Source organism: Watersipora subatra, chromosome 11 (assembly GCF_963576615.1).
Source record: "Watersipora subatra chromosome 11, tzWatSuba1.1, whole genome shotgun sequence".
NCBI lineage: Eukaryota > Metazoa > Bryozoa > Gymnolaemata > Cheilostomatida > Watersiporidae > Watersipora > Watersipora subatra.
In genome coordinates this window covers 36,076,779-36,103,241 of record NC_088718.1, presented here as the reverse complement: position 1 = coordinate 36,103,241, position 26,463 = coordinate 36,076,779, and the positions used below count along the sequence as shown (strand labels likewise).

Here is a 26,463-nt window from a genome sequence, read left to right as displayed (position 1 = left end):
TGGGAGTCTCTGCGAGGTGTCTTTTGCCGGATTTCAACATGACTGATAAAACAAAGATAAAGGTTACATAGCAAAAAACATTGCTCCTTGTAAATCTATAATGAAAGCCTCAGATCCAAAAAAGTGGTCTGATACTAAGGCTATGACAAAGCAATAAAGTTTTTAGCTAGCTGAGCTGATAGTCTACTACGTACATCGCTATAAGATTCACCTTTCTTATTGCCTTGCCAAACAAATAAACTTTTTGTGAAAATCCTTCTGCATAAAAACAAAGTTGTCTGTCTCTGAGCCAGTGTCGCAAATTGCATAGATTTTACTGCTATCACAGTTTTCCAGGGAAGCATGTCAGTATTTGAATTAGTTGGTTCATAACTTCAAGAACTTATTATATCATTTCAGAAACTACCTCAACTATAGAACTAAAAAAAGGCATAGTAGGTGGTCACAGGGTTATTAGTTCATAGCAGTATGGTATCCATTGATGCCATAAAACCGCATTTCTAGAACATTCTTTCTGTAAGTTTACATTTATGTTATTCATTTAGTTAAATGCTGATATCTACAGGCCACCTGATGAATATATCTGATATCTACAGGCCACCTGATGAATATATCTGATATTTATAAAGTTAATCAAATAAACAAGATGAAATAATATAATTTGTCTAAATTTAGACTTTCTGCGCCTACGCCAAAAACAATATATAGTTTTTATGTTTTCTTATGATTAGCTCTTTTCATAATCATAAGGTAACCAAAGTGCAGTATAATGGAGAGGCCTGTGCTGGATAAGTGTTATTAGATATATAAATGCTATCTGTTTTAGCTGTATAGATGATATCTGCTGTTAGGTCCAAGACTGAAATCTTAGCTCTATGATCTGTGATTGCTGATAGCTCTATGAATGCAACCTGGTGATGACTCTATGGTTGGCATTTGTCTATACCTCCTTGGCTAATATCACATGATAGCTCTATGATTAATATCAGTTGATAGCTCTATAACTGATAAAAGTTGATAGCTCTATGGCTGATATTAGTTAATAGCTCTATGTTTCCTTTATTTTGACAGCTTAGTCACTAAAACCAAAATTTTCAAACTGCTCTATCGTTCATATCAAAATATTAACAATTGACTCTATAAAATATTTAAAAAGCTTTATGATTGGTTTGGGAAATTTTCTGAATACCTCTATGAATGGAATGATCAAATTTTTAGATATCTGCGCTATTCGTATAAGGAATTTCTAACAATAAAAAATGTGAAATCTTTAGATATCTTAACCTTCCACCATGGCTTCAGACAAATGAAAAAGAATGGCTCTTATTATAGAAAAGCTAACAAGACTGGACTAGCTACCTCAGTAACTAGTATTAACAAATATTCAATTCATTCTACGGCGACTATTGAGGTTTAAGAATAATTGTAAGGTTTTGAATAAAAATCTAAAAATAAAGTATAACCCTGTTTCCATTTTATAATTATCCAGCTCATTATGAACAGTAAGCTCTAAATTAAATTAATTGAATATTCATAATTACCAGTGCATACAGCCAGGCATTTAACTACCTACCTTTCTTCAGAAAAGGTTGTAGACACGTCTAATATCAATAATCAAACTTGGTAGTCTTTGGGCAAGCTTGTTGGAGCGACCGCTGTACCTAGCAATTACAGAGATTTAATTACTCATTGGCTGCAGTCGAAGCCTTCATTGATTATACTCCGCTGTGACAGCCCATTGCAGTAGTAGTTTGTATCGATTAAAAAATTACTTCGTTAAATAAGATTTGAAGTCCGACTTCATGTTTAAGCACTAATCAGTATTTAAAAAAGGTTTTTAAATGCGTTTAATTGAAATGATTGGTCAAAAACGCCTTAGATGAGTTTGCCATTGAACCATATTCATGTAAAATGACAGTCGATTATGAGAAAACTGCAATTAAACCTACCTTTTGGTTTTCATAAAGGTCTACTTTATCACAAAAGGAATTGTCATTCTGAGTAACAGGAGGACAATATCGTCTGATAAAACAACCCGGATTGAAGCAACAGAGGTAGTGAATATATATATATATTTATATTTATAAAATATTATATTATATTATATATTATTAATATATTATATTATTATAAAATATTATATATATTTATAAAATATATATTCAAATCTTGCTTCAAATTAAGTTGTACGTTATCACAAAAGAATGCCATCGTCGTTAACAGGTTGGTAATAGCATCCGATCATCGGATCAGTCAATGTTTGGCGAAGCAACAGAGGCGATAATTACATAGGAAAATCTTGTTTTGAGTTAACTTTGTATACACAAATCTAAATAAGGGAAAAATTATGGTTTAACTCCATTTCTCAAAAAACTCAAAATTCAACTCTTTGTAACTTTACTAATAAAGTATACAGAATTTATGATTGATGCAGAATGGCCAAAGTTGCTATCATGCGCTGGTTGATGTATCTGATCTAATACTGTAGCAAATTTTTAAGATAAACTAGCGAAGTTTGAGGCTAACTATTGCGGTGAATTGTAGTAACTTGTATTTAAGCCTGGTTTCCATATGACAGCGCAAGGAGCGCAACAAGGCGCACGACGTCGTGCGTAGGCCAGTTGTGATATGGAAACGTCAACGCACTACGGTCGCGCGACGTGCGTACGCTGATCGAAAGTATCCAACAGAATGGATCCTTGCGATGGGTACGTGCGATTATGTATCCCACAATACACCGCTAAACCTTTTCAACCTATCCCACAATTCCAGCGAAGGGCTTTGTTCCGAAGAAATCGGTCTCCCGTACGAAAGAGTAAGCCTGATTTTTATATGACAGCGTAATTTCGCAACAGAGGTCTGTTTTTCCGAAGAAATATGTCTCTCCTACGAAAAAGTAAGGAAAATATCCACCCTGTCCAATGCAAGCATGGAGCTTACGCGCGATATGAAAACACTGCCTCGCGGCCCAAGAAATGCATTGCGCACGATCACTGGGCCGCGCGCCTTGCGCGTCGTGCGCCTTGCGCGTCGTGCGCCTTGTTGCGCTCCTTGCGCTGTCATATGGAAACCAGGCTTTAGAGAGCTGCCGTGGTCTAGAGGCGGAGAGCACCTGCCACGGCAACAGCAGGAAACTTCTAAATTCATCTTTTCAGCTTTGCGAACTGCCACAAACACTGTCATGTCTCTGTATAGAATGCATTCCTTTCATTAACCTCAGCGCTTCCTTAAGGGGTGTGAGCTGTTGTGTGCGAAAGTGTTAGAATCTATCGTGAAAACTAGATATTGAACTTTCTCAAAAAAAGCATTAAACTTTTTGTTCCATTTGCAACAACTTACTTACATGAATCCATATTTTCATTTTTTCTATACATCAAAAAGAAATATCATAATGCCATCAATCCTGAAAATCATTTGTGGCATTTCACTTACTAGCAAGAAACCAGGTTTCAATCAGATAACAGCAGAAAAGAGGCAGGAGAAGGTCAAAGACTATAAAGTGAGCAGTTTTTATATGTTCCTGCTGTTTGAAAATATTAGACTATTTTTTAGAATGACCGTCCAATAATATGTTGTTTTTATGTATTCTAAATGTGTCTGTTTTTCATTATGTGAAAACATTAGAATTTTTGTAGAGTGACCTAATAACATATTGTTATTATATATTCTAAATATGTCTGTTTTTTAGAATGTTTTAAGCTTTTTATTTAATTCAAAATAAGGCGCAGCGAGATTGCCAATCGTAGGAGGTTTGGCGATAAATACAAACAGAGAAGCGCTGACCTACCTAGTCTCAGTTATTGAGCTGACAACCTCTGACACTTTTAATAAAGATCTCTTGGTTTCAAATGCACAAAAATTAGCAGTATCAAAATATTTAGCCAAATCTCATAGACCCCACCAAGTCACGCACTAGCTTTACAGACTTGTGTGCAGGGGAGACAATACACCTGGTGTTAATAAGGGCAGAATGCCTAATTAACAAGAATGTTTGCTACAAAAACATGTCAAGCTACAATCAATGGGGCAAAGAAACAGTGGAATGTGCTGAGCTTATTGCAGGTTACTTATGCAAACGGTGCTAGCGTCAGCAAGATAAGCTTGGCATTTCCATCTTTAATATGTGATTTTCTTAGACAGACAATTTACTACCCTATAGTTTGTAGCCAGCTTTCAGTGTTTAGTTTGCTTTCTTAGCAAAGGGTTTAGCTTACCTTAAAGATAAACTCACACAAAATCTACTGGGTTTTATAAGAATGCATAAGTATTTTTAATGTTTTTAATTGTTTTTGATGTCTGCGGTGATCTGACTGCCAGGATGCTTCAAGATTAAAATCGATAAAGCGTGATCAGTTATATACTCACAAGAACAATATGCACCAAAATAATGCCACTAGTTGTATGGCTGCCTGCTGCTTCTGTAGCATTATGCTTCTCTATTATGGCGATCTTTCTGCGACTATAATCTATAATTATAATTTTTGCAACATCATAATCACGCATTTGCTTGGTCTGAGCATTTTAACTGTGACCAGGCTTTGTTGATTTTAATGTTGAAACACCCTGGCAGTTAGATCACTTCAAACATAAAAAAAACAATTGCAAATGATAGAAAAATACCAATACTTTCTGATAAAATCTACTGAAGTTTTATGCATGTTCATCTTTCATTAAAGAGACAGCATGTTTGGAGTTATCTTTCTCCTGCTTAACATTATGGTTTTTTAAAAAAATTTCCCAAGTTTCTAATTACATGCAACACACTACGGCATCTACGGTATGTAGTTCATGACCGTTACATACATACATATGCTATATAGTCAGCATTATCATACACGCACACACGTATATTATGTAATGTTTGATTATTACATAAATGTGTATGTTATGTAATCCCATACCACCGCATGTCGGGACTGTTACCAATATGCTATGTAACCAAGTTAAGTTCACGCAGATAAGTTTTGTAATTCAAAGCATAAGATCATCTATGAAAAAAATAAACGACTTGCAATTAATAAAATAGATTACGTTGAATGCTGCCGCACATACAGTGAACATCCTCCATACAATATTAATTCATTCCGCTGTTGGCATCGTAAGGCAAATTTGCGATATAGAGGAGTATAGAAACTCATAGTAATTATCTAACAAAAACTACCCTTGGTATAAAACATTAAAATATTATATAATATTAAATAATATATAAATATAATACTAGATATAATATATAAATATTATATAAGTGCTGTACATATAAAAAACTAGTAATTAACCTTAGTAACTATAGTTACCTACAGTAACTTTAGTGTATTTAGTTTATTTCGTGGGTATGATCTGCAATAAAATATAACATTACAATGTACTATGTGCAGTATGTACCGTAGAGAGTTCTTACCTTCGAGACAGACGCGTAACATAAAATTTGAATTTAACTTATATGAATTTAGCTCTGTAAACACACACTTAAAGCTAAGTTTTAGTACGTATTTTACAATATTAAACTTTAATTTAGTTTTCTGTTTCACTATAACTTATAACGAATAATGCTGAACTGAGAGAGAGCGAGCATTATATCTTTTTCAGGCGTTGTTGGAGGGATTTCGCCAAGTAGCATATCAGCATTTCTATTATTCCGATGTATTCAGCACGTCAATTGCCAAATTTGAATTTCAAAAAAACATTTTGTTGATCTCGGATGGCAAAAAAAAAGTAGTGTGGCGGAGATGAAAAAACATTGTGTGTGACACCGAAAGGACAAATAAAACGTATAACAGGGTAAGCGCAACGCAGGTGTGTGCTGTATTATTATTGTTCTTCTATGCTGTCAGGTAAGAATAAAAAGTGTAGCTCATTTACTGTACTTTAACATCATGCTTCCTTAAGCCTCTGATCTTTAAAATTGTTACCCGAGTTTTTAATATTCAATACCAGCTCGCATTTATATAGAATTTTTAATATTCAAAGTTGTGAAAACAGAAACTGCCATTATTATAAAAATATCCAAACACTGCTCATTGATGACTCATCCCTGAAGGTTAAATGAAGGTCACATTGCATAATTTTTTAACAATATACTCAGTGTCAACTACTATTTATAAATATGGAACTAGTATTTAGTGATTTTTGCAACAGAACATTTAAGTAATAAAAAAAATTTATGTAGAAATTGAGTAATGGGGAATAGAAAACCTTTAATTTTAATCATTTTTTGTGTGGTTAAATTTGCACAAAGATGATGTTTTGAAATATTGCTGAGCAGAATGGAAGGCAATCTAAAGTGATGAAGAATTTTATTTCTTTTGATTTTTCCCCTAGGTGCCGTCACCGCAACAACTCTCTTTTGGCATAAGATCTATTGCAATCATTAGCTCATGAGAGTTGGCACAGGGCCAACTGTGGCTGGATATTCTTCTTCACATCACCAAATGTCCATGTGTAAAGGTACGGCCACACGTGACAATTTTATCGTTGGTTCTGACCAAAGTCACGAAATAAATGAAAAACACAGAATTATTCGGCCGAAATTCACAGAATTGTCAGAGCTGTGCATGCACACCGAAATCGTCGACGAAACGATTTTAATTGGCTGAACAAATTATTAGCGATCGCGATTTTAGTAGCTTTTGCGATTGGTTTAGTCCAACATATTTATTACGGCACACAATAAAAGTACTAACACAATTCGACATAGTACTTACGATGCAACTGTCTAAATTGTGCGATTGTTGGTTTTTATCATTCGGACAGCATGGCTAAATATCGTTTTTTTTAAAGGTTAACTTGCAACAAAATTCACATTACAGTTATTTGGTATCATAAGATTCACCATGTCTTACTCTGTTGTGTTGTAGGTGCAAAATATATGGGAATGTGATTACAAGCTTTTAAAAGCTCAAAAACGAACAGTTAATCGCAGCCCCACGAGACCGCCGTAGTTTGGAGTCGCTTTCCAAAACAGCTCAAATGGGACGTAGTTGTTACAGGATGGTTTCTGTTTACACTTTCATGCAACATCATTCGTTGAAATATTTTCACAAATATACTTCACGCTTTCAATAAAACCATGTTTATTGTTCTTACGCGTCTGTTTTATCGTCATTGTAATGCTGTCACTTTTAGCACTGATATCTTACAACTTACCATAAAAAATCGTTAAACTTTTTAACCTTAGCTCTAAGGAGTACATATCATTGTCTGATAATCATGACAAGCCTGTTGGCCATCTGTGACAATCGAAAAGTGCTGCAAAAATTATTTGCGAAGTATTGGGTCACATGATCAGGGAACGGCTTGACGATTGAATAATGCCGAAACAAAACTGTAAAGTAGCGAGCACCTATATTTGATACTGAGTCTTCGGTAAAACCCGAAGTGTTTGCCATAAACTAGTACTACGATAAGTTTTATATTGAGCTTTGTATTGACCTTTCAATTCACGTGAGAACCTATGTGGCAAGACGATAACCAAATTTCGTGGCTACGTCATCAAAATAAAGAGATTCCAATCTACGGCCGCTTTTCGTTTTTGAGCTTTTAAGAGCTTTTAAGAGCTTTTAAGAGCTTGTAATCACATTTCCACATATTTGTCACTTACAACACGACAGAGTAAGACATGGTGAATCTTTTGATACCAAATAACTGTAATGTGAATTTTGTTGCAAGTCAACCCTTAATAATAATAATTTCTTTTTAGCAGCAAAAGTTCTGTTGTAAAAAGAGTTGCCATCTTTAGCGCTATCAAGTCAGTCGCAACGTATTTACCATGGTAAATCGAGTTAGTATATTTCTTGCATGTCGCGTTATGTGTCTTGGACTGTATAAATTAAGAAAGCTGCTAGAATCATGCCCGCTAATATTTTGTTTAGCCAATTAAAGGCGTTTCGACGACAATTTCAGTGTGCATGCACAGCTCTGAAAATTCTGTGAATAATTCTGTGCTTTTCGTTCATTTCGTGATTTCGATCAGAACCAACGATAAAAAGGTCATGCATGGCCATACCTTTACTCAAGCCACTGATCACAAGTCGGTGCCCGAACCACTGACAAATGATTATTTATATACTAGTAATCTAGCAGTTCTGAGCGCCATGAGAGATTATCATGTGTAATAACTATGTGCACTATTATTCCATGAAAGAAGGTGGTGAAATGGCGCAGTTGCTAGCGTGGCTGTTTTCAAAATGGAATGTGTGAGTTTGGTTCCTGGGTGAGGCAATAGTTTTTCTAACTCTATTAGTGTGGTTCTGACAGGCGGACAGGTACTGCTCTTATCATAGTAAACAAACAAAGACTACAGCTTGAGATCATCAGGTGTTCTGATAAAGCACAGAGCATAAATATCTACACATTTTATCTGAAAAGCAGGCAGTGGCAGGTTGGTGAAGGTGATAGAGTGCCAGTCCACAAAGCTAAAAGTTCAAATCCTTCTGAAGGTAATCATTTAATCAACGAATGATTATGGCTCTTAACGAGTAATGCACTATAATGCATTATGCTGCTCTATTCCATTAGATTGCATCAATGCAAGACCTATGTCATTAACCAAAGTACATTCAACAGTAACCAAAAATAATCAGACTCCGGGGATAAGATTATTATAGCTTCGAATCAGTCATACAGCTCTCAGAGGAGCAGGGAGCCAGCTGACTTAGGATTGACGCAGCAGACGACTATGGATTTCTTTTACACCCAAATTATTGAATATGTTTATTGACTAGCTAACATGTGTTGTGTTGTATTAGTTTATTTTCATCATAAAAACAGATGCACACAGAGAAATAAACTAAATAAATATACATATATGAATAAGCAATCATAATACAATAGGGAGTGATGAAGGCCCACGTGCACAGTAGCAGGGCTAATCAAGGTGCAGGGCCCGAGTTGACAATTTTCTTAATGTAAAAATGTTCCCATATTAAGACCTAAAACCATCCCAATGAGTCAAGCAGATGCCTCTTTAAACCAATCCTAAAACTAATTGAACTTTCAATGTACCTCATCGATATTGGTAAGCCATTCCAAATACTGGACAACTGGTAAGTTATCTGTCGATGTCCATCTGTAGATGTAGACTTAGGGTAAGGTAAGGCATAAGAAGAATAACGAGTAGCATAAGAGTGTTGTTGAACATGAGTGTCAGAGTAGAATGATGAATGAGCGAGAATACTTAAACGGAGTTTATATAACTCTTTAATTGGAAGAGCATTAGCATTTTTGAACAGATCAACTGTGTGGTCTTTGAATTTTTTATGGAAGATTATTCGCATTAGACGCTTCTGAATCACAAATATTTTATTCAAATGGCACTGCAGCATTGCCCCATGCTTCTAAACAATAAATTAGTTTACTGTTTATTAAACTGTTATAAAGTAATATCAAAATGTCAGTTGGAAAGATTTCTGAGGCTTTGAAAATTATACCCAAATTTTTATGCAGTTGACTTCTCAAATAATCAATATGAGAAGACCCGTTTAATGAGTTGTCAATAACTACTCCTAAGAATTTTACATTTGTAACATTATTTATTGGCTTACTCTTGATACTTATATTTTAGCTAAGTTTGAATTTATTTTGATGGTTTTTGATTATTATAAAATTTGTTTCATCATTGTTAAGAATTAGTTTGTTTGCAGTACATCAATTTAGAACTCTATCTAAAGCTGAATTGATTTCGTGGATATTATCATTTAATTTCTTGTCAGTAAAAACAGATTTGTATCGTCAGCAAACAAAATAGTAGGGAAGGGTTTCGAATAATAAATTAAATTATTTATATAGAGAAGGAACAATGTAGGGCCAAGGAAAGAACCTTGTGGAACACCACATTCAATTTGTTGTGATTCTGATAGAGTAGATTTATTGAGATATACTGACTGAGTTCTATCAGAAAGGTAATTTTTAAATAGTTTGACAATGCTACATGAAAAATTATAAGCTGTAAGTTTTTGAAGCAAAATAGAGTGATTTATGGTGTCGAAAGCCCTCGAGAAGTCAATAAAAATACCTAGGACAATGTTTTTTCCATTTAAAGCAGAAAAAGACTGATTTGAAAAATCTATTAGAGCCTTATGCGCGCCTTTCCCTTTTTGAAACCCATATTGATGTTTGGTTATTGTGTTGTGTGTTTCCAAATGATTCTGCACCTGAGCGTTCACAACTTTCTCAAAAAACTTTGAAAAAACTGGTAGAATTGATATAGGCCTATAATTGCTAGACACCATTTTTGATCCTTTTTTTAAACAACGGTAGTACCTTTGCAATTTTTATGTTAGTAGGAACAGTGCTAGTGTTAATTGCCATGTTTATTACATAGGTTAAGAGTAATGTAAGGTAAGGTGCACACATTTTAACATGCTTAGTGGGAATCAAATCCAATCCTGCAGCTTTCTTTTCATTTAGACCAGTTAAAGCGTTATTAACAAAACTTTCATCTACATGACATAATTTAAATTCTGGAAAGCTTTTAGACCTAATTGAATGTAAGTGAGTTGACTTTCAGGAAAAGCTTTAGCAAGCTGAGGTCCTATCTGGGTGAAATAATTGTTAAATTTATTTGCTATCTGTAGTTGGTTTGTTATGATTTCATTATTGCTATCTGAAAGCAGCTTAACAATTTTGTTGTCTTCGATAGCTTTCATTCCACTAGCTTGCTTGACCACTTTCCGCATATCAGCGGAGTTGGAAGATTCAGCTATTAGCTTTTCATAAAACATACATTTAGCTTTTTTAATGAATGTACTGACCTTATTTCTTTGAACAATGTACGCTTTTTTAAGCATTGAACTAAAAGGCAACAAAATATATTTCTTGAAAAAAGAATCTTTTTTCTTATCTCAGTTTTAATATTACCTGTAAACCATCCCTTCATCATATAATTATTAACGCAGCTTTTTTGTTTCTGATTCTTGAAAGGAACAATTTTATCAAAAACCTTCAGTGATATTTTTACAAAATTATCATACACTTCATTCACATTTCTTGCATCATATACAGGGTTCCATTGTACATTTTTAAATATCCTTTCTAGAGTGGAAGAATGTGAAAGAACCTCTCACAAAACATTAGTTTCATCCGAACGGTCACATCCCATTGGAAATATGCCTGACTCAAGGAGTTGGCCACCAAAAACGCAAGCTATGCATTGACAGCTACTGTCCGCAGGCAATTGAACACTTGACTGACAGCTTTAAGGAAGCTTCAGCCTATCAATATGTTTCCATAGTGGATCTGGAATAGTGAGCACGTAGAGTTACTATGTGATAATTGGAAATGTTTGGCATGGTCCAAATTGGCCATCCGACTTAATGCAAAAATTAAAGGCATCAAAATGCATTTTCAAATGCAGCCTTGAGTTGTATTTACAAAGTTAAAAATTTATTTGCAACTTTCAGAATTTTTTAAGAGACATGAATTTTTACAGAAAAATAGCTATTTTTCTGTAATTTAAACTTTTTTATAATCAAAGATTTATCAACATGCAAACAATTATACAAACAGCCGGAAACAGAAATAACATTTAAAAAATTAGTATTTATGGATATGTTAAGATATAAGTCTCTCGGTGCTAAATCCTATATTGGATAGTATTCTCAACTCAATAGTGTCTTCTAATGCCATGAACACACTCATAACTTTTGATTGTAAACAACAGTTATTGATTTCATCATGGTGGCAACCCAAATTTCGAACTGAACTTGCTGACTAAATTGACTAAACCTTATGGTAAAAACACAACGTCGTAATGAAAAGTATAGACTGCCTTGCAATTCAGCTGGATCTTTAATTCTTAACCCCGTGTGAACCCAGCTTGAGGTGAGTAGCCCCAAATTATTTACCACCCAAAAATAGTATAATGGCAACTGTTTCGTTAAGTTCTCTAATCTGCAATGCTGCAGAATTCAAAAGACCTCGCATCACGCTAAAATTAAAGCTAATAGGAGCAACTGACCATAATAGTCTGACATGGTTAGTTTCTTTGTCTTGTTTGCCTGTCAACGATTTGCGAACACATGAATAGCCCTTCTGACTGTCATATTCCACAACACGACTCTCATAACAAGCAAAATTAGTATGAAAGCATTTACTATGTTTCCATGATGCAGATAATTTGCAATTTTGCGTCAGCCGCAAGATGAAAGCAGCAAAAATCTACAAGTCAAATGAGTTTTATGGCTCACAAATTTTCACTGAATGTCTCAAGCATCCGAAAGATAAAAATTACTTTTATGAATAGTGCGCAAGAAAACGTCAAACAAGCTATTCCATTTTAAACATTTCTCATACTTCAGTCGTTCCTATTTCAAAAGCGCACTGCTAATTGGGGCAGGAGTGTGCCACTGTGACTTCTGGCGTAGAATTCCATATATATATTTTTAACAAAGCTCCTACGTTAATCCGTGCTATACGATTGTCCATTAAAACACTTGTAATACAGTAACTCAATGTGCGCAAATTTTCAAATCCGCATCATCCGGAAACATAGGTTGTGATATGTTCTGTCATCACACGCATTGCGAAGCTAGGAAATTAGCTTGCTGCAGTAAAAGGCCATGACTGACAATCTTGTATTTGCACTAGCGTCAGTGATTGACCTGTTAAAGATGTAGTTGCGTCAAAATTTAAGTTGATCTTAAAAGAAAGCATTTTTTTTCTCTATCAGTTGATATGTTGTTTGTTGTGTTACGCGATCGCATTGCCAAGATATTTGAAGATTAAAACCGAAAAAATCTGATCGCCGTAAAAACGCTCAGGCCACAAAAACGTGCCCAGCCTCGCCAAAAATGATGTCACGCGTTTGGCAACCTGTCTCTATCTCTCGTATTCACATCGGCTATTTGCGATAAAAGTCTAGTCTAACGCGGCTCTATTGGCATATATCTTATTTTGTATTTGCTCATGTTGGCTAGAATAAAATTTTAAATCCTGCTACAGATGCATTATTATGAATGTTTCAAAGGCCTCAAATAACGAAAATTGAAAATTTGTTCTACTCACTTTCTCCAAATGTTGTGTAAACATTTGGGTACCGACTACCAATTCTACCGGTCTACGGTAATTCTGTCAAGTCACTTTATGTAGAACGCGGTCTTTGTATCAGCAGTTCTGCAGCTACCCATACAAACGATATACAGCCTCCCATAAGCCCCGCCCACATTATGTCGCCTATTACATATTGCCTACGTACTAGTTTCTTACTAGTAGCAATGATATACAGCTGTATACATTGCTGTATATCATTGCTAGTAGTATTCTTACCGAATACTAAATTAGTGAAATAAGCAAGCCACCTCTTTGAAAAGAATATAGACAGGGATAGAGTTTTAAGGATGAGAAGTCTGCTGCAAACTGGATTTGAACTCACATTCTCCAGTTCTGCGGACACCCATATACCATATCCGATTCACTACAATATTCTGCAAATCATGTTTTGCATTATCTTCAACAGTATTATTTTATTATATAATTTTTACAAGCAAAAATATTTTCATCTCGGCATAAAGCTTTTATTAAAAATATTCATCAAGTCGTGGCCACTCACATAGTATTAGCCGATACAATAAGACAAATTCATCTACTGCAACAAACTCAAACAAAACATCATCCAGCACGCATTCAAGTCTCGCTTTCTCCTTTATGGCAGTTTCCACACTGACAAAGCTTCTTCGGCTGGTGGGACGACATAAACATTCTGTAATCAGTAAAACAAGTAAATGTAAACAAAGTAGATGCAATAAATATGTCATTCATAGATATGTCATTCTAAAGCGTATCTATTGACAGCTTCCAAATTGGGAGTTGAATAGATTGCGAGTGTAATTTTAAAAACGAATAAACATTTAATAAAGGCACAAGTACGCCAAGCCAACGATTCGAAGCTTTGGTTCTGGAAATTAAAGATTTGCAATGATCAATCGATTTTACCCACTTCCTACGAGTGAAAATAATTTGTAATCATGACTCTAATTTACCAAAGAAAATTCGAAAAAAATATTATAGCTAGGTAAAACGGCAGATAAGCTATGAAACGATGATTGGAGATAGCAAAGAATTATCATTTTATTAATTAGTATATGTATTTATGACTATAAAAAATATTACATTTACTAAAGTATAGAAGACTCTAAGTTAATTTACCTCTATTCTGTCTTCTTCTGCAGCAAAACGCTGCTGACGCCTGTCAGCTTTGGCCATAGGCTGTCTACTCTAATATTTTACTTAAAGTTGCTCAGAAAACTCTGAGTAGCGGTCGCTCGAACTTGAAGCCATTTTAAAACTATGTATAACTTAGTAATTGTTGAAACGCGTTGAATCAGAAACGATGAGAATGAATTCTCTATGATGAGAATCTTCGAGATCACAGACAACGCGTTTTACGAGTGATAACATTTATTACGGCCTATATAAAAATTTCGCACGCATGATTGGCTAACGAATCGACCTCATATTTATCGCTCGTGGTTTCGTTTCAGATAACAAGCTTGTGACGTCACGAAATAGGCACCGGCTGGAACGTGAGCTTTTTAAAAGAGGGCCTCATTCAAACGCATATATCTCTGGACAGGGTTGGTCTACAAAGACAAAAATGGCATCAAATTGTAGCTGATGTTTTAGCCTTTTATGGGTCCTAATTTCATTTTTGACACAACTACATCTTTACCATATGCGTAGACGAGCGTGTGCAAAAGTGGTTAGGTGAAGGACCCGTCATCCACTCGGTATAGATTGGAAAACATTGCAGTATAAAAAGAGATTTGTTCAACAAATGAACAGTTGTGCAGCCAATATATAAAATCGAGTCAGCAAGCTGTCAGTCAATCAACAAATAGTGAATATGAACTATTTCTCTTATCACATACTTTTTCTTACAAGGATTGTTGGCTCATATTCAATTATTGAATATTCTACATATAAATATACAGTATATGCGTTTTGGCATTTTGTTCTACACATACTGGCAGTTTTGCCAATTAGGAAATACAAATGTATGTATATAGTACTTTATTGGCAATAATTTCATTTCACAAATAGAAATGTTTTTCAAATTAGGCCATACAACAATAGTAAAACAAAAAAAGGGGAAAAAGCAGCAGTTAGCCATTAAAATTGAATAAATAGTCTGACAAATAGTGGTTAAAATGCCTTTCTCTGCTAAGAGAACGGATATGAAATGTTTGTATATGATCAGTGTAACAGACTATAACTTTATATAAAACACTTCATTACTAATAGTTTCATGCTTGCTGAGAGCAGTCTTCAGCAATCTTTTGAAGATTACAGTGCAGTATGAATTACACAGACATAAACACAGTACAGAGAAATGAACTAAACACCTTCATTTATAAGTTAGACCGGTAAATATTATATATAATGTTGATCAAAAATAAATTTTCTTTACAAAAACTTTTTTTATTATACGGCAATGCCAGGCATTTATCTAGTAGCTCCATATAATGCATTTTTACTGCTATGTGTAATCTGTTTCAATTCTATGTGTTACTTGAATAATTCTGTCACTATACATAATCTATAATATACTCTTGTCAATTGTTAGTGGTTTTGTTAATTTGCTAGCGTATTGGCAAGTAACCCGACCTCGACATTTATGAAAGGTATTCTTGCAGCTTAAAATATCTCCGATATATTATCAATCACACTTTCGAAAAAGGATGAAAGTTTATCTTAATGAGCAGTTACTAGCGAATGTATTGTTTTTTACTTTGCAATAGTGAATGCTACACGATATTTAATGCAATTCTCAAATCTTTCAGCCGATGACAACTATATGCATACTAAATTTGGAGAACACTCATAGCAGAGCATGGATCATAGATTCATATAGCATTCATAGCAAATTATAGCTTTGTATAGATAAATAACACACTCGGCTGAAAATTAGTAAAATGCATGGTGCCTCCACTCTCTCATTCAAAAATGACGTGCTTAGTGGTTGATTGCTCAAGAACTAGTTTTATAATATAATATAATAATAATATAATACTTTCTCATACTTGTACACTAGCCAAACACCTTACAATCATTTTTATCTAAATCCGTTTCCCTTGACTAGAAAGACCATAGATATAGTAAACCCTAAATGATGATGAGCAACCTGCAGCTTCTAGCAATCAGGACACACCTACAGCCTCGACAACGAGCTGCTGACGCACTTGTCAGCTTAAACAGCCTGCTGTCACACGTATCTCAATATTAAAAAGAAGAATCAAAACTCTACAGCAGAGAGTCTGTCGATTAGAGCAGAGGAATATGATTCAAAATAATTTGATCACAATACTGAAAAAGGACAATAAACTTAACAATATAGAGCTTACATCGGTGGATGGATATCTAGGAGAATTATTGTCTCATGCACATTGCATGCACAGTGCATGCCACCAATCTACTCAAAACTATAGTAAATCGCTATATTAAAATCAGAACACACTATGCCGCTTCAAAGCAGGAATCTAGTTCAACCAACCTTAGACAAAAGCTATCTCGTCTAGTTATTTTCAGTCATATCTAATGGGTGTTTAATACAGTGGTCCAACTTAACTGCTTCTAAATCTCATTTGATTCATTAGTTCGTTATTAGTTTAATTTCTATTTGGTCACTCTTTGTATTATCAATGACATAGAAGCTTCTAAATCATTGGTATTGTCCATTACCATGTGTCTAAGATTCTTGCCTTTCTCATCCAAAGTCAGTTTTATATATTATCAATAAAATATGCACTCTCACATGCACAAACTATGGAAAAATTGAGCAGTTTTTAGTGCTAAGTCAATAGGAGTTCATAGGTCAGCTGATTCACTTTACACATCACCATGACGTTGCGTCATGCTAATTATAGGCCTCACTTGTGTTGATTATTCGCATATCTAGGGTTTACTATATCTATGGTGTTAACCATTAGCTCGGCTTTCTTGGTCGTCTTTTTTTAGAACCTTCTTACAGTGTGTCATCAATTATTACTCTGCATTAGCACTTTTTAAATTATACCATTTATGTCAGCAAGCTGGAATTGCAAACCAAAGAGCTCGGGGTAGTTCAAATAATAAGCAAATGTCATTTAAACAACAATCTACACTTACATCTACTCAATTACCATTATCAGTTAATCTACTCGCAGAAAGCTCTCTTGCTTGGGTCGCTGGCAGACCCGAAAACTGCCATAGCTGATATAGGTAGTGAATATATTATCATTAACACAAAAATAAAATATAACACAAATGAAACAGTCAAAACATTATTATTATATATACAGAGGAACATAGATATAGTAAACCCTAAATTGGCAAGTAGCTATCATTACTATGGAACAAAAGTGAGGCATATAATTGGTTGTTGTTCTCACAACGTTACGTCGCAGGGATGTGCATCAGCAACAGAGCCTTCAGCTGAGCAATGAGTTTAGTAGTAAAAGCATGCTTGTCTTATTAGTTCGTAAGTCATAAACGTTACAATAAGACAAAAATCTTGGTGAAATGTCATCAGAGGAGACTACAACACCCCAGGTATGTGAATAACCCCCACAATAAAAATTTTACATATTTGGTAAACCTAACCTTTGCACATGTACTATACCATTGGTTCACGTTGTAAGAAACTACTGGGAACAAACTAACTACCAACTCAATTTACTTGTCTTATCCTGGTCTCATAACAACAAACATATATATACCTTTTTATGATTATTCTGAATTGAAAGTGAAGTGAATGAATGCTTGGGACTATCAAAAGAAAGAGGGTCTAGACTGATTACAACAACTCATTACAAACTTGTCTCTCAGCTGATAGGGTTGTAATCTAGCTTGGCATGATTGATCAAATGCTGTTTTTTCTCATTCCAAGTAATGTAATGATATTCGTTCTACTACATGTATGTATTGTTAATGTTTAGGCAAAGAAAAAGTCAAGCCTCAGCTTGTGCTGTGCCTAAAGATGTTCAAGCAATCCTGAGAAATGCCGAGAACTGGCGTTTCATTGCTTTCCAAACGAGAAACGAGCTGAAACCCGTAATGCTTGGGTAAAAGGCGGTGCGAAGACAGGATTGGACCCCAACATCAAGCTCTGTAGTATGCAGTAGACATTTGAGAAAGACTGCTTCAAGGTTCCACCAGGTATTGGAAGAAAACCAATGCTGAAATCTGACGCAATACCTACAATATTTACAGCTTATCTAACCTACCTTCAGCCAAAAGCTGTGAAAAGATGGACATCAACCATAAGAACAGAAAGCCTGCCGAAACGTGGAAGAGCATCTCAGACAGCAGCCAGAACCAAAATACCTGACCCTGAAAATACTACACCTGGTAATACTACTATCCATGGTGCTGAGCAACCTGCAGCTTCTGACAATTAGGACACACCTACAGCCTCGACAACAAGCTGCTGATGCAGTGGTAGACCTAAACAGCCTGCTGTCACTTGTATCTCAATATTAAAAAGAAGAATCAAAACTCTACAGCAGAGAGTTATTAGTTTAATTTCTATTTGGTCACTCTCTGTATTTTCAATGATATAGAAGCTTCTAAATCATTGGTATTATCCATTACCATGTGTCTAAGATTCTTGCCTTTCTCATCCAAAGTCAGTTTTATATATTATCAATAAAATATGCAGTCTCACATGCACAAACTATAGACAATTTGAGCAGTTTTTAGTGATAAGTCAATAGGAGTTTATAGATCAGCTGATTCACTCTACACATCACCATGACGGTGCGTCATGCTAATTATAGGCCTTACTTGTTTTGATTATTCCCATATTTAAGGTTTACTACATCTAGGAAAAAGACTAATTGCCTCGACAATCTTCATTATTGAAATACCACGGTATGATAATAACAATATCGATGTGCTGGTATACGTGTCTACTTTCTAAGTTGGCGTGATAAACAAGATCATTCAAGCCTACCATCAGATATGAAGTTGCCAAAACAAGGAATTTCCAGACATTTTATTACTAGCAACATCTTTATCTAGTGAATTTTTAAAATAACATCTAGCAAATTTAATTATGCATCTTTTAAACCCAAAGTAAGTTAAACTTTGACTGCTAAATGAAACATTTACTTTCTGCATGAAAAATATATATGCAACAAATTTTATTTGGTTTAATCTTTCAAAACTTCAAAAACTTTAATAATAACTTCAAGGTTTAGATATAGCAAAACTTGTGATGCTTTTCAAAATTAGGACTTGAACTGACACTCGAGCAGCTAATCACGTAGCATGTTTGTTACATGCTACGAGATTAGCAAATCATGGCAACTATGTTTCACGTAGGCGTGAAACATAGTTGCCAACAATGTTGGCTAAATATACTGTTAATCATTCAAGCAATAAACCAATATGTAAAACATATTAAAATGTAAAATATAGATGTAAAACATAGCTTTATAAATTGTCCATTTTGTTTTACACTGCTCCAAGATGGTATTCCTTTTTATCAAAAACTGATGAAGAAAGATTATAACGCTTTTAAAAATTATGTTCTTAGAGTTATGCTACCTGATATAGAGAGTTAAAATCAGCATCTAAATGTACTTAATGCTTAGGAGTTCAACGTGATTTTAGATATTTGCTGTCTAAAATACTCAAATAGTATCTCTAATTTATTGACCATCCATTACATTCCTACTTACCCAAAACAATCACTAAACTTTATGCCAGACACTAACACCTTGCCAGTTCACATTATACAGTAGCGTTATATGAAAAGAGCTTTTCCTTGTAGTACACATAATTTACATTTTTTTTTTTTTTATCTTACGATCTAGTTTGCTTTAAACGGCATCAACTAGTGTACAAAGTTAATATCTATATATATAAGACATAGACATCTTAGCTGTAATATGAAAGATTCTTTAATAAAAATACAAGCATGCCAATGCTACTCACATATCCAGACACTGAAAGACTTACCGATGCTGAAAAGTATATCTAATCAAGAGAGACGGCTTGCTACAGCTATGCTGGCAGTAAACCCTATGACTGTCAGAGGCCAGCCCACCGTGTGATATTATGCTTGGCACGTGTTTCAATTATCAATAATTATGAAAACATGGTCGTTACCGTTACGAGGAGCTGAGAGCGCTATATACGTTAATGAGAATCCAAAACATGTTTGTTAGCACACCGTTAGAGAAAAACGTTGCCTACGCCAGGCAGGGGACTACGTCTATAGGGATAGATAATTAGTCTCTAGAATTTGGCTTATTGGCAGCAGTACTTAGGTAGCGATATTGACTCGTAATCGGTATAATCAGCATCTTCAGGTACAGATGTCTCAGTGCCAGCTGGTGTTACGTCGCTTGACACATCTTACGTTTCTCCATTTTGCTAGGCATCGAATGAAAACTTATGGAACTTTTACACCAAGATGATATATTCGAGTTGTGTTTTCATCATGGAATTGGAACGCATTCTAATTTGTTTATGAATTGTAATACAATTTAGCAAAGACTTTAAACCAAACCAATTCCAACTTCAACTATACAAAGCGTGCCACCTTTTTAGTCAATAAAATACCACATCAACATGCTTGCGTTTTCAGAGCTATTAATTTAGCGAGGTATAATTGGTCAATTTCATGCTGTTCTCCGTCAATGGCGGCCGTCAAAAATGGACAAACATAGTATGCAGCATTTCGCTGATCTCTTATCTGAGACTGGGACAAATTCATGCTATTACAGTTTTTCATGTTACACTAAACCGATTTTGTCACCGAGTAAACAACTTTGATAATTTGTACAGGTATAAACGCGCATTTATTTTAACGACATAACTACAATAGACCGCTTTCGTGGCTAACAACACTAAGTGAACATTTGAACTATGAAACAATTATACATAAAACTTTGAAGCATCATAAAATCTATGAGGCAATGGGTCAAGGAATCCTAGCAAGATCAAAGTTGCTACAGATTCAGATATGATCAGTTTCCACTAATTCCTCAGCCGAACATGAAATTTATAAATAAATTAGCAACTGAAACCCAGCAAAAGCAAACCTGATGAAAAGGTTATTGATTACACAAGAAGGTTCTATGATGGCTAGCAATAGTTCTATGATTTGACTAGAGATGTCTGAGTCAAGTGACTAGGAAAAATTGATGCCTGGATACTTTTCCAGTTGCAGAAAGCAATTAGGCTTTCTGCAACTGGGCGAGACTCTCTAGAACTGCCCAGTGACTTTCTCTTACTAGGCATGTTTCCAGTAGAGGCCCTCTTGTCACCGAACTCAGACCTGTCCAGCCAAGATCACAGACCTATTATTTGTACAACAATGTGCTTACACATGTGACCAGCTTATACCTACAGTAAACTCAGCAGACATGGAATCTTTCAGGAGTTGCTCACAACACAGTAGTACGCAGTAACTCATACATTTTGTTTCTGCAGCCACTTTTTAGCAATACCTCGTTAATATTTAACGGCCACTTTAGATAAATGCAATATATAAAAAATTCATAAAACTGCAATTACATGAAAGCAGCAAGACTAAAAAAGTGAAAATTAACAAAAATATGTTTTGTTGTTACTGTACCGTAAAAAAGGAGTGTAAGTAATGGTAATGCGTAATGCGGGGGTAGAGGAGGATACTCTCCTTTAGATTAGTAGACTATGAACTAAGTCAGCCTAAATATCTTTTACTATTCTCGTATTTTTCACATTTTATTATTGATTATCACCAGCCTCATATATATATAATATTATGATATATAATAACATAATATATTAGTTATTACATATAAATTAAACTAATGTAATGTATAATATTATATGCAATAATATAATATTATCACATATAATAAAATTCTGTGTACTATTGTGTATAATAATACAATAGCTAATACTATCATATATAGTAATATTATATATAATGTTGTTATATATGATAATATATACGGTTATAACACATAATAATATAACAATATACATTTCACAATAAATATAATAATATATTACATAACACAGTATATAATAATAGTTACTATATAGTAATATGTAATAAAATAATATAGTAGGCCTATATCATAGTACAGTCTGTTGGAGATTACCTTGGCAAAATTAAAATCACTTGCTGAAAAAGTAAAATGAAAAATTTATAATAGTTCGTTTTATTTTAATCATGAGACCACAAGCTATGAAATGAAGTAAACTGGCAACTTTACATCGCAAGCTATAACCTGTAGTAGGTAGGCATTTCTAGTTCACGATGTCGCGAAGAAAAATTGGGTAATAGTTAAACAGTCTGACAGTTTTTATTTAAACTTCACAAAAATTCCTAAAACCGCAAAATAGAAAATTTGAAGAATGGGTATGAGTAATTTTGTGCCAAGTGATTTAAAACAATTGAAGAAGTAAAGCATATTTAGTTTGACAGGAAAATTTAGCTATAAAACTTAGGATCGATATAGTAATGATCACCCAGATTTTCTATAGCTCGAGCTCCAAGGCTATGCGTTAGCATCATGTGAAAACATGATTATTTATACAAGCAAAGGAAACATCCATGAAAAGCAATATTTATCCAACGTATACAAAGTTTCTATTTTCATACCGACCACGCCATTACGAAGGAGATTAGCTTTTGTAAACAAGCCAACCTCCACCTTTCCTTTCTATAGCTACCTCCCCTAGTTGCCCTATTACCTTGAATTACTGTCAATATAATCGTCAGCAAATATTGACCTAGCCAATTATCTGTATACTCTGAACGCACGAGCTTGCAAAAGAAGTTCTAACATAAATACGTCCTATTAGTAAGCTAGCGTCTTTACACACCTCTGGCTACTATTGATTCTGTAAACATCTAATCAGCTATTCAAATAAAAGCACCTCTCTCATACCCATAGTTCACAGGTTAGGAAATAATCAACAAATATGCTACCGCTGTGTTCGTATTCATGTCTCCTGTGCTCTTGGACTAAGTACAGTGAGATCTCATTTTCCGCGATCAACTTTGACCAGCGAACCCTGCAAAAAGTGAAAATTCGTGAAATAAAAACTAACAAAATTACTCCTTTATTAGTTGTAAGCATTGTCGGCTTTTTCTAATGTTAATTATACTATTTGGAGGGTCAAGGACATTTAAGAGGCATAATGAAAAGTGTTACAAGCGCTTTTAGACTTCATAAAGTGTAAGAAGGCAGCAAACCATGAGGACTGCTATCACATTCGTGGTGGACGTTGCATTTACTTTATTTACTCCTATATGCCTTATACTGTCTTGTGCTTTTTAATATCGTGAATCGTCTCCCCTGTCTGTTGTATATGCTTATTTTTTATTACTCTGTACGTTTTTAATCGGCGACACCAATAATTATTTAATCATACTTATACTTCTTTTTATATTATTATTATATTCAGTGTCGACCGTGTGCTATGTTTTTACTTGTTTTTGTACATATCCACCTTCCTTTTATATGATAGTAAATTGGGTGACTTGGCAAGATGGGCCAGGCTCCCAGTGGAGTTGTGAATACCTCTGTTGTACATTGATTGTGGTGCTTACAGTCAAATACAAACTTATTCACCTTGAACTCATACACTCTTTCTCTGCCTGAAACAGGGGTGGATTGCAGTAGCCAGTTAAGGGAAGGCGCTTGACCTTATCACATTGATGCTCGTGGAGGGATTTCCCTGGACCAGAGTACGAGAGAGATTTATGCGTTTTATGTATTTTCTTTTATTTATCTGTTGTTCTTTATTCTTTCATTTTTTGATATAATAAATATTTCACCTAAATAAGTACTGATGATGCGATAGCAAAAGCACAAAGTAGCAAGAGTTTTGTTGTACTAGTTTTCAAGCTGACAGATGTTTTACCGTGTAAACTGTCAGAGTTGCTAGCTTATAGATATAAAAAATGATTTGGAAAATGATGAACTAAACCAGAATAGTTTTTGATAATAGCAAGCTAATTCTCATGTAAACAGTTTTTGTTGCTCTCAAAGTTAGCAGTTTGAGGGCTGAAGCAATTTTTAGGAAGTCAAGTTGTTGCTTCTAGAGGTCTACCAGAGTTAAAGTTGATGATCTATATAGTTGAGGACCTCATGCTACGTGTATTCAGACAAACATGCGAGTTCCCAATAAACTTATTTGCTTCTGAGTGACTGATATCAGCAGACTCTTGACTCGGCTCGACCAAACTGAGACAAGGACCAATTGGTCAAAGGCAAACTGGTGGAAAGGCAACCAACCAGTCTCGTCCGAGACAAAGGGGCGGGCCTAAAGGTATAAAAGGACTCCCACGAGCCCATTGAACAAACTAAGCCTACCAAAGGAACTCTTTATTAAAATTACTACACGTATATCAGCTTGTGTCATACTCCACATTATATCTTATTATTACATTAGGTAAACTAAATATAATAAATATATTGAATTATAAATTAAATATGTACTGAAATGTAAATGATTATATAAATATATTCAAATATATGAAATATATCTGTTGATTACACTTGAAGTGGCTGGTTCTCTGAATATGGAGAAGTAAAGGAGTCCTTTTTATTGGTTTAAAAGTTCAAGTTTTTCCTTACGTTCACAATGACCTACTTACAGATTTCTAACCTATGATGTAAAATTCGACACCATTTTCAAGAAGGTCAAAAACGGTTTTGGTGTAGAATCAAATATTTGCTCGAGTTTTATGCCAAAAAGTGGCTTTAACCTTTAAACCAACATCTTTACATCAAAAATTTCAACATTTTTATTCAAAAATTTTAAAAATACAAAAATTTCAAAAACGAAAACTTTTCAGTGTTTGAAGATTATCGATTATCAAAACATTGCAGTTTGATAAGTGAAAATAAAGGCTAATGAAATTGAAAATAAAACAAAACAAATCATAATAATAATAATAATCATAAAACAATAATGAAAATCATCAAAAGACTAGCCAAGTGTTTAAACCATATCTTAGAGTAAGTTACATTCCACATACATATCACCCTTTCTAGCTCCTAAATTTCATATGACCAATTCTACCCTTCTTTTCTCATATCTCTAAGGTCTCCCTCTTGCGGTCGGTCATTTTGATAATGCCTGTTTAATGGTTTAGGCTTTATCACTGACTTCAAAGACTGTCTCTAAGGTAGGTGAGTAACAATAAAACATACCTTTTCATAAATTCTTACGTTATTAGGTCAAGTAAACTTTTTATATTCTTGATCTAGTTTCACAAACTAGATCAACTTAATCTCACTTAATCTTGTCACATAAAATCTATATCATGCTTTTTTAATGCTCTGTGTAATTTGTCTAACTGCTGTAAGCTGCATTAATAATTCTGTCACTATACCTAATCTGTAACACACTCTTGTCAATTATTAGTGATTTTGGTAATTTTCTAGCATCGTGGCAAGTGCCTTTGACCTCAACAGTTTTGAAATCACACTTTTAAAAAATGATTAGTTTATTTTGACAATCAGGCGCTAGCGATAGTATTATTCTACCTTAACATGTTGAATGTTACACGATATTTCCATATCTTTTACTTACAGACAACAGTATGTCGTTTTGAGTAAATCAATCTTAACTGATTGCGTAAACTGATTTTACGCAATCAGTTAAGTCAAAATCAACTTGTGCTCTCGGTCAGCCTGACCATGCCCGACACTTTTTTATTCTCAATCAGATCTCCTGTATTTGAGTGCTTACGAGGCTGCTTCTCAAGAACCAGATGGGTTTTAAACCAAATGTTTTCAGAAAAAATAATCAAGTTAGCATAAGACCTGAAACATGTTTATGAAGTTTGTATTAAATTGACTAGGAAACGTGGAAACATGTAACTATCACTCACACAATGATAAAGTGGGATTTATTAAGATGGGTTTTAAGAAGGGCTCACGATTAGTCGCTGCGTTTAAAATGTGTCATATATTAAACGAAATACTTTTTCATTGTAGTCCTTTTTAATACTCGCCATTTGGTGGTTTATTCGATGACAAGTCTCAAAGTAGTTGTAAAAATGATAATCGTCTACCCCTGTATCACATCCAATGATGATAATCGTCTACTCCTGTATCACATACAATGATGATAATCGTCTACCCCTGTATCACATCCAATGATGATAATTGTCTACCTCTGTATCACATCCAATGATGATAATTGTCTACCTCTGTATCACATCCAATGATGATAATCGTCTACCCCTGTATCACATCCAATGATGATAATTCTCTACCCCTGTATCACATCCAATGATGATAATCGTCTACCCTTGTATCACATCCAATGATGATAATTGTCTACCCCTGTATCACATCCAATGATGATAATCGTCTACCTCTGTATCACATCCAATGATGATAATCGTCTACCCCTGTATCACATCCAATGATGATAATTCTCTACCCCTGTATCACATCCAATGATGATAATCGTCTACCCTTGTATCACATCCAATGATGATAATCGTCTACCCCTGTATCACATCCAATG

The 26,463-nt window shown here is 34.5% G+C and overlaps 1 protein-coding gene across 4 annotated transcripts in view; it reads right to left on the bottom strand.

Annotated features, from left to right (window-relative positions):
- Positions 1-26,463, bottom strand: part of LOC137408415 (gastrin-releasing peptide receptor-like) — a 54,119-nt gene that overhangs the window by 25,635 nt on the left and 2,021 nt on the right. The window contains exons 1-2 of one of the 4 annotated variants that reach the window (XM_068094938.1): positions 19,929-19,988; positions 1,574-1,661 (exon numbers count right to left, since the gene is read on the bottom strand). The gene's annotated coding sequence lies outside the window, so the exon portion shown is untranslated. Of the gene's footprint in view, positions 1-1,573; positions 1,662-18,194; positions 18,301-19,928; positions 20,058-22,903; positions 22,990-26,463 lie in introns of those variants that run through there. The other 3 variants (XM_068094940.1, XM_068094939.1, XM_068094941.1) reach the window with 3 other exon arrangements.